This window comes from Papio anubis, chromosome 12, assembly GCF_008728515.1.
Source record: "Papio anubis isolate 15944 chromosome 12, Panubis1.0, whole genome shotgun sequence".
NCBI lineage: Eukaryota > Metazoa > Chordata > Mammalia > Primates > Cercopithecidae > Papio > Papio anubis.
The window spans coordinates 58,002,073-58,010,932 of record NC_044987.1 but is presented as its reverse complement, the minus strand read 5'-3'; the positions used below and the strand labels follow the sequence as shown (position 1 = coordinate 58,010,932).

Here is an 8,860-nt window from a genome sequence, read left to right as displayed (position 1 = left end):
AAGATGACCTTCCCCTGGAGGTGGGGGGTAGGTAGAAGGAAGTCATTCAGAGAAGCACTTGGCACAAGTCAGAGCTCAAAAACTGGGAGCTGTCCATATTAGATAGATGCCGAACCCCTGGGCAGTGGGCAGGAGTCCAACAGGGTGGGGAGGGTTAGGACTGACTTGAAGGGGGACTTGATGGAGGGTCAAAACACCCAGGATGACAAGTCAAGGGCTGGTCAGTGTCAAAGCCACTTGGTCTCGCCTTTTCTTTTCTTTTTTTTTTTTTTTTTTTTGAGACGGAGTCTCACTCTGTCGCCCAGGCTGGAGTGCAGTGGCGCGATCTCGGCTCACTGCAAGCTCCGCCTCCCAGGTTCACGCCATTCTCCTGCCTCAGCCTCCCAAGTAGCTGGGACTACAGGTGCCCGCCGCCTCGCCCGGCTAATTTTTTTGTATTTTTTCAGTAGAGACAGGGTTTCACCATATTAGCCAGGATGGTTTCGATCTCCTGACCTCGTCATCCGTCCGTCTTGGCCTTCTAAAGTGCTGAGATTACAGGCGTGAGCCACCGCACCCGGCCTGGTCTCTCCTTTTCTGAGCAGTTTTATCTGTCAAAACTACAAAGAACAAAATAGCCCAGCACAACCCAGTCTCTCCAGCATCTGCCATGCAGAATTGCTCACTGCTAAATTCTTCAGAGAAAGAGAACAGGGATTATCTCTAGCTCCTCTTCCTTGTGGGAGAGGGGGCAGAGCAGAATCTTCCATGGTTGACCCCCCCGTCACAGGTTCTCCTCTCCGGGATTCAAAGCTCCCTGGCTTCCTTAGAAGCCCACTTCTCATCTGCCGTGGGCGGGAGAGCCTCACCTCCATCACCATCCACGGGCTCATTTCCCTCCATCCGTGGTTCTCCGCCCTGTGGGCCCCTTTACTGTACTGAAGTGATCTTCGTAGATAATATAGCCTGCCTCCACACACAATGAAAAAAGCCCAGCGGTGAGCTGGCAAACATTTAACAATCTCTGAAGGATTTTTTAAAAAAGCTTAATTTATATCATTCATCAACTTCTGTTGGGTAAATACTTCCATCATGACTGATTTCAAACCAACACGCTGACACGGAATGCGGAGTGGAGAGAAATGAACACAGTCTGCTCTTGTGGGACTTGGCTCCAGCGCAACACTGAATAGAACTGAAATGAAATACATGGAAAGGATCTTATAGTAAAAAAAATACATTTCTCTGTTTTCGTGCCCAGGGCTGACTACTCTAGAAGACATAACAGAAGGGTCCGTAGGGAGGCCCACCGTGGTTGCAACTGCTATGTGTGTACACGGGGCCAGGTGTGCCACTTTAGTCCTCAAACATCATGGGAAGCATTGCCATCAGTGATGTAATTTTTGGGAAATAGTGAATGAGTCTCTACAATGTTTTGAACAAAGGACTATCTTCCTTCAATTTGCAAGGTGGTTGTGTTCTTAGAAAACTCAGGGTGTATTAGAATCATGCTAAAAATAATTTATGCTTATACATAAAACCGAGTTAAGCTAAAGACACAGGACTTTTATTCACCAAAATGTCCCACAAGATTTTTAAATGTCCCCACTTGCAAAATGCCTGTGGAGACCCTCAATCATCATGACATTAAAACCCACTCCCGTGAATTTCCAGAACAGTCTTTGGTGCGGTACTTGGCACCTGTTGAGATCACTGCTACAAAGGCACACACCACTTCACTCCAGGAAGACCACTCTCTAAGACTCCCACCATGCTGTGAGCTTTGCTAATTTGCTTGTGAAATTAGCTTCCACATGGAATTCTGTCTTCCAAATTCCGACCTAGAGTTTAGCCACCCATCACCCATCCAACCAACCATCCATCCATCCATCCATCCATCCATCCCTCCATCCCTCCACCATCCATCCACCCATCACCCATCCATACATCCATCCACCATCCTATCCATCACCCATCCATCCATCCATCCATCCATCCATCCATCCATCCATCCATCCTGCATCCATCCTCTATCCGTCCATCCACCCCCACCCATCCATCCATCCACCCATCCCTCCATCTATCATCCATCCAGCCACCCATCCATCCATCCTCCATCCATCTGTTCATCCATCCATCTACCCATCACCCATACATCCATCCATCTATCCTGGCCCTCTGTGCCAGGCCCTGTACAGTACAGGGACTTAAGGACCAAGGATGAAGCCAGCCTGACCTCCTATTCTAAGGGATCTGTCAGGTAAGTGGGGAGTGAAACATATAGATAGACATCATAGACAATGACAATGCAATGGCCCAAGTGAGATGACAGAATGAGGTGTGTTTGGCCATGCAGCTTACAGGTAAGACTACCAACTTTGGTCTTGAGCACCTGAGTTTGATCCTTACCTGGGCAGGTACTCACGGTGTGACCTCAGCAGAGTGGCGTTAATCTCTGGGCTTTGGTTTCCTCTGCTATAAAATCAGAGATTAAAAAACCTGAAAGTCCCAAGGTTGTTGTGCCAGTAAGTTGGGAGAAAGATCATAGTGGGTCCACATGTCCTGGTAGGGGTCTCAGAGAATCAGAATTGGCCAGTCACTGGCTCCTTCCTAGCAGACCTACATAGCCAGCTGCTCTCACCTGACGGTACACAGGCTGTTCTGTGGCAACCAGGTTGGGCAGATTTCTGCTGACGGGATGATTCGTAGATTGATTCAGAGTTCACTGAACTTCCAGGGCTGGCCCAGTGTCCTCACTGTGTCCTGGCCTGGCTGGAATGACCCTGCTCTGGGCGGGATGCTTGGCTGGGGGAAGGCGGGTGAGTCAGTAGCTGCTCAGAGGCCCTTCTGGGGCCTGCCACTCACCAAGCTGAGCCCCTGCCATGGGCCAGCCCCGAGTATCCAGTGACGCTGGAGGACATCAAGATGAACAGACATTCCCTGACCCCAGGGAGCTCCCAGTCTGGTGGACAAACACACCATGGACACATCTCATCCTTTTAGCGTGTCCATATTACCCTCAGTGACTTCCACATTACTAGATGGCTAGTGGCTACGCCTTTGTCCCCATCACCTGTAACCTCTCAGCTGCCTCTGGCCCGCTGACCTCTTTCCTCTGGGGCCCCTGTGGCAAACCCCTGCTCCTGCTCAGAGGAAGACTTCCGACCCTGGTTCCAGCACTCCTCAGCTGCCGTACGCCGCCGCGGGGAGGAGGAAATCACCCCACTTCCCCATCTTCCCCCAGCCCCAGTGTGCTCCCCAGCCCCATGGCCTACAAAATAGCAAACAGCTGCTGTGACCAGGGCTGCCCAGACCCCAGGGGCCGGTGGGGGAAGCAGGCCAAGGGGAACTTGGAGAAAGAGCTCTTAATAACATACCTTCCCCAAGCTGCTTCCAAAGAAACTTCTCCTCACAAATCATTCCATAAACACTTAGCAGGCTCTCAGGAAAGCGTGCACAGCTCTCACCCGGCTATTAGGAGGCTCCTCACAAGTAAATTGAGACCAGGCAGCAGAGGCCTGTGCCAAATCCCCTTTCCCGCCCTCTTCCCACATGGGCGTCCTCCTCCCCCACCCTGGGCCCTTCAGTTCCAAGGGCCAAGGTCTCCTCCCCTGCTGCTCCGGCCTCTCCTCTGACTCTGGCCCTCTCTCCCTGCTGAGCTCAGGGTGCCCTGCTTCCCTGGAAACCAGCCTCCTCCCCAGCATGGCTGCTAGGTTTCCAGAGAGCTCTCCTGGGCTGCTGTGTAGACCTAAATCCTACTGAGACTTCCGAGGGCCACACCACCAGGCCAGGCATGGACAGACTGGGCCAGCCCACGGCCCCACTCTGTCCCAGCCATCCCTCAGCAGAGGCTGCTGGTGCCTCTCAGGCTGTGGCTGCTCAATAGGGAAATAACTCCAGGTTCATCCAAGTCACGAGCTGGAAAATCCCTCCCATCCAACAATCCCCCTCCAGGGAGAGCATTGTGCAACCCACTCAGCTGGATAATATCCAGCACTTGGCTAATAGCCAATGGGGATCGGGGAATTGTCTGATTGTTCGTAGGTTGACACATTTGCTTACAGGTTAGCAGCTTGCTTGTGTAATGACTTTCATTAGGGTCTTGGAGAACAACAGGAGGAGCTGGCACCCCAGTCTAGCTCTTCATCATCATAGGCTTTGGAAAACACTTCAAGAATGATCACCCCTTTTTCTAGGTTTATCCAATATCGTTTTGAAGAACAAAAGGCTCTATTGTAAACAGAAATCATGGGTGAAATAAATAAAACATTCAGATGAAAATAACCTGCAGATTTGTAGGCACTGCAATTAGCGTGGATGGGCTTTGAGAGACAGGCCCTGGGCACAGGTCTCCGGTCAAGTCCCAGCCACCAGTGATTGGAAAGCTGACCATGGGCAGGCCCCTGTAAACCTCAGTTCTTCAACTCTAAAATGAGGATAAATCTTACCTATCTCGAAGAGCTGCCGGGACCAGCTCCTCCTGCTCCACCACCTCTTCACAGGAGGTTAGTGGAGGCCTCCCAGGGAACCCAGAGGCTGGAGGCCTTGCTACAGCACCAGGCCTTCTGCTGCCCCCTCCAGGAGTTCAATCACAGGTCACCCATTCAACCTTTCTTCCAGCAATCATTGAGGAAGCCTCTTGTATACACCAGGCACGGAGCAAGACAGTGACCAACACAGACACAGGCCTGCCTCATGAGGAGCAAGCAGAGAAGGGGGACAAGCACAAAAGGACAAGTGCTGACCTGTAGCCACGGTAAGAGTTACAGTGGCCCTGAGTCAAATGACTGAACGTTTCCTTCCACAGGGCAGGGAGTCAGACTCCAGGCTCCAAGCTGCACAGAAACCGAACTCCAGGCCCAAAGGCACCCGTGAGAAGAATCAGGCTTCTTGTGTGTTGGCTGTAGTGGGAGAAAGAATGAAGGAGGGGGTCTAGACCACTATGCTGCTGCTGCTGCTGAAGGCGAAGATGATGGTGATAGCTACAGTTCTCAGAGCACCCACCTAGTGCCAAGCACCATGCTTTGCTTTCATTGCGGATGATCCTCACCACAACTCTGTAACTACAGATGGGACGCTGAGGTTCAGAAAGGTGATGTGAGTCATCCGATGTCACACATCTTGGAAGCAGAAGGGGCAAAATGGAAGCCCAGGACTGTCTGACGTCAAGAAAACATGGCAGTGGGCCCCTTCTGCGGACCTGAAACAAAGGAGTCACCTCTGGAAACAGTGAAGTGGGCACCACTCCACAGTGTGTGGTCTGCAGCCTCTTCCAAAGCCAGTGTTCCCAGATGTCGGGACCTGAATATCCAGCCCTGGTTCCCTGCCCCTTTGCGCCCACCATTATCCTCCTTAGACATCTCAGTCCCATATACATCCCTGAGGAGTCTTTTTTTTGGTAGGGGTCAGGGGATGGGGTCTTGCTCTGGCACCCAGGCCGGAGTGCAGGGGTATGATCACAGCTCACTCAACTTCCTGGGCTCAAGTAATCCTTCCACCTCAGCCTCCCCAGTAGATGGGACCATGGCCACAAGCCACCAGGCCCAGCTAATTTTTTTATTTTTTGTACAGACAAGGTATCACTATGTTGCCCAGTTCCTGGCCTCAAGGGATCTTAAGTTCCTGGCCTCAAGATATCCTCCCACCTCAGCCTCCCAAAGTGCTGGGGGTTACAGGCGTGAGCCACCATGCCCGGCCCCTGGGGATTTTTAAGTAGAAATTCCTCCACTCAACAGTGAGGTGGTGCTGCCTGTCCACCTGCGTGCCTGTCCTCACATCGCCTGGCTCAATGGGCCCTAGACCGCCCACCTCTCTCCATCACGCCTGCCCTTTCCCTCCCCAAAGCTTTGGCACACATTGTTTCTTTCCCTAAAATGCCCTTCCGGTCTTCTAATGGACTCCTACCCATTCCTCAGGGTTCAGCTCAAACTCCACTTGTTCCCAGAACTTGTGATTCCTCACCTTCTGGGAAGGTGACACAAGAGAGGAGAAAAAACACTTGTTTTCACTTTAGAAAACCTGGCCCTAGCCCTTACCTAATGTACAACAACTGTGAACAAATCACATTTCCTCTCTCTGGATCAGTTATCTTAACTATAAAATAGGGCTAATAGACCAGGCTTGGTGGCTCACGCCTGTAATCCCAGCACTTTGGGAGGCTGAGGCTGGTGGATCACTTGAGGCCAGGAGTTCGAGACTAGCCTGGCCAACATGGTGAGCCCCCATCTTTACTAAAAATACAAAACTTAACCGGGTGTGATGGCACGCACCTGTACTCCCAGCTACTTGGGAGGTTGAGGCAGGAGAATCGCTTGGAGGCTGGAGAATCGCTTGAATCTGGGAGGTAGAGGTTGCAGTAAGCCGAAATTGCACCTCTGCACTCCAGCCTGGCAACAGAGTGAAACCCTGTCTCAAAAAAAAAAAAATAGGGATAATAATTATTACTTTGTGAGCTTAAGATGGTGACTAAATGAGGTATGAATATAAATGTTCTTTGTAAACAACAGAGTGCACCGGGCACGGTGGCTCACGCCTGTAATCCTAGCACTTTGGGAAGCTGAGACAGGCAGATCACTTCAGGTCAGGAGTTTGAAACCAGCCTGGCCAACATGATGAAACCCCATCTCTACTAAAAATTCTCCCTGCAAAAAAGAAAAAAAAAAAAAAAAGGAGCTGGATATGGTGGCATGCACCTATAAGCCTAGCTACTTGGGATTCTGAGGCAGGAGAATTGCTTGAATCCGGGAGGCGGAGGTTGCAGTCAGCCAAGATCATGCCATTGCACTCCAGCCTGGGTGACAGAGCAAGACTTTGTCTCAAAAAATAAAATAAACAAAAAATAAATGACAGAGTGCTAAAGGATATTATTTATAATCAACAATCTCATTGCCACATAAAGTGACAAAAATTGGCTTAGTCAAAAAAAGAAAGAAGGAAAAGAAAAATATCGACTTATCTAACTGCAAAGCCCAAGGGCGTGAGAGTTTCAGGCACAGCTTTATCCAGGGGCTCAAATTCTGTCCCCAGACCTGCTTGCTCCATCTCTCGGTTCTGCTGGTTCCCATGTTGGCTTCATTTTTAGGCTTCATATAGTGAAAAGATAACTACGAAATTAACTTCCAGGTTCAGGTTCAGCCAAAAAAAAATTTTTTTAAGAGTCCTGCTTTCTCAGTAGACCCAGCAAGTATTCAAATATGTAACCCATTTCTTCTAACGGGTCACGAGTCCATCCGTGAACAAGTCCCTGTGGCCAGGAACATGTGATGCTCTGATTGGTTGGGCCTATGTCTCACAGCCAGCTCTGGAGCTCTGGAGTTGGAGGATGGGGAAAACACTATCTGAAATATAGGAGTCAATGCGTAGGGAAGAGTGGATGAGAGGAACAATTACCCTAGAGCAAAAGCAGAGTCCTGCCACCAGAATAAAAGGGGAAAGGATGTTGAGGACAAGATAATAACTGCCCACACAGTCCACCCCTTTGATGGGCTGACATTCATGCATGCCTTTACTTGCATACAAAATAATACCTTCCCACTTCCTCCCCTCTCTCAAATAGAAGACTCATAATACTGAGTTCAGAATCTCTGGGTGACTTACATTCTTTTCCTTCAGAGTTAGATGTGTTCTGAGGTCCTGCAATCTGTGGTTGAAAGACGATCACTCCAACAGACCATGACTCCACAATGGCAGAGAGAATTGGTTAACTGCAATAACAGTTCCTACTGAAAAGAGAGAAGAAAGAAAAACAGCACACGGCGCTACCAGTCCGCAGCATTCACCAGTTCCTGATGAACAGGGATAGCAAAGTCTTCCTGTCCTGGGTGGAGAAATGAGTTACTTGAATGGAGTGGTAGGCAGCATACGCTCCCCACCCCAAAGATGCCCACAGCCTGATCCCTGGAGCCTGTGAATATGTTATGTTAAATGGCAAAGGGGAATTAAGATCACAGATGGAAATCGGGTGCTAGTCTGCTGACCTTAAAATCAGGAGAAAATCCTGGATTATCTGGTGAGCCACTGTAAGCACAGCGTCCTTGAAAATGAAAGAGGAGGCAGCAGAAGAGTCCATGTCTGAGTGATGGGATTCAGGAAAGACTCAATCAGCCATCGCTGACTTTGAGGAGGGAAGGGAGCCACGAGCCAAGGAGTGTGGGCAGCCTCTAGAAGCTGGGAAAGGAAAGAGGGCAGATTCTCCCCAGAGCCTCTGTAAAGGAGCGCAGTCCTGACACTCTGATGCTAACCCAATAAAGTGCATTTTGGACTTCTGGCCTATGGGATTGTAAGGTAATACATTTGTGTTAAATCCTTGAGTTTGTGGGAATTTGTTACAGTGGCCATAGCAAGACAGCGATACAACAAATCCTACTACCACGATACTCCTTTTGTTCCCACTGTTATGCCTTTGGCTGGAATGGAACAGACACTGCCATTTTTGGTCCCCCTAACAATCTTGGGAGAAGGCATAATCATCCTTAGGTTACAGATGAGAAAACAGAGACTCAGGTAACAGACAACTGCTAAAGGCAACCAGTTAGCAGAAGAGGGAGCCAACAGGCAAACCCTCGCCTGCCTGACTTGGAGCTGGGCTGGGGTCCTCATATAACTTCCTCGCGCAGTGGTCCTCTTATCTCTGCTGAGACCCTCCAGCCACAAGGGCTCACACCCTGCAAAGCCCCAGGCCTCCCTGCTCCCTCCTGGCCTCACGCCCTGCATGACCTGATGGATGGCTGCTAGAATAGCCAGCGGAGGGCGGCCAGAATGTCAGACCCTGGCCAGTCAGCGGGCAATGAATTCAGGACGCAGTTGCCTCGCTGGTGGGCCCAGGCTGAGCATCCCTACTCATAGGCAGCAGGTTCTGTTTATCAAAATCTAGACTTCTGCC

The 8,860-nt window shown here is 50.2% G+C and overlaps 1 long non-coding RNA gene across 4 annotated transcripts; it reads right to left on the bottom strand.

The window, feature by feature from the left end:
- Positions 1–485: 485 nt before the first annotated feature.
- On the bottom strand, positions 486–6,291 carry LOC103877749. 4 transcript variants are annotated; one of them, XR_004177433.1, is made up of 6 exons: positions 6,249–6,291; positions 4,984–5,179; positions 4,042–4,880; positions 2,621–2,784; positions 2,389–2,454; positions 486–1,174 (listed from the first exon to the last, which is right to left on the bottom strand). It is a non-coding gene; the product is annotated as an uncharacterized LOC103877749 (long non-coding RNA). The 4 variants fall into 4 exon arrangements; XR_004177434.1 differs by having other exon boundaries at positions 2,389–2,478; positions 2,621–4,880; XR_004177432.1 differs by having other exon boundaries at positions 2,621–4,880.
- Positions 6,292–8,860: the final 2,569 nt, after the last annotated feature.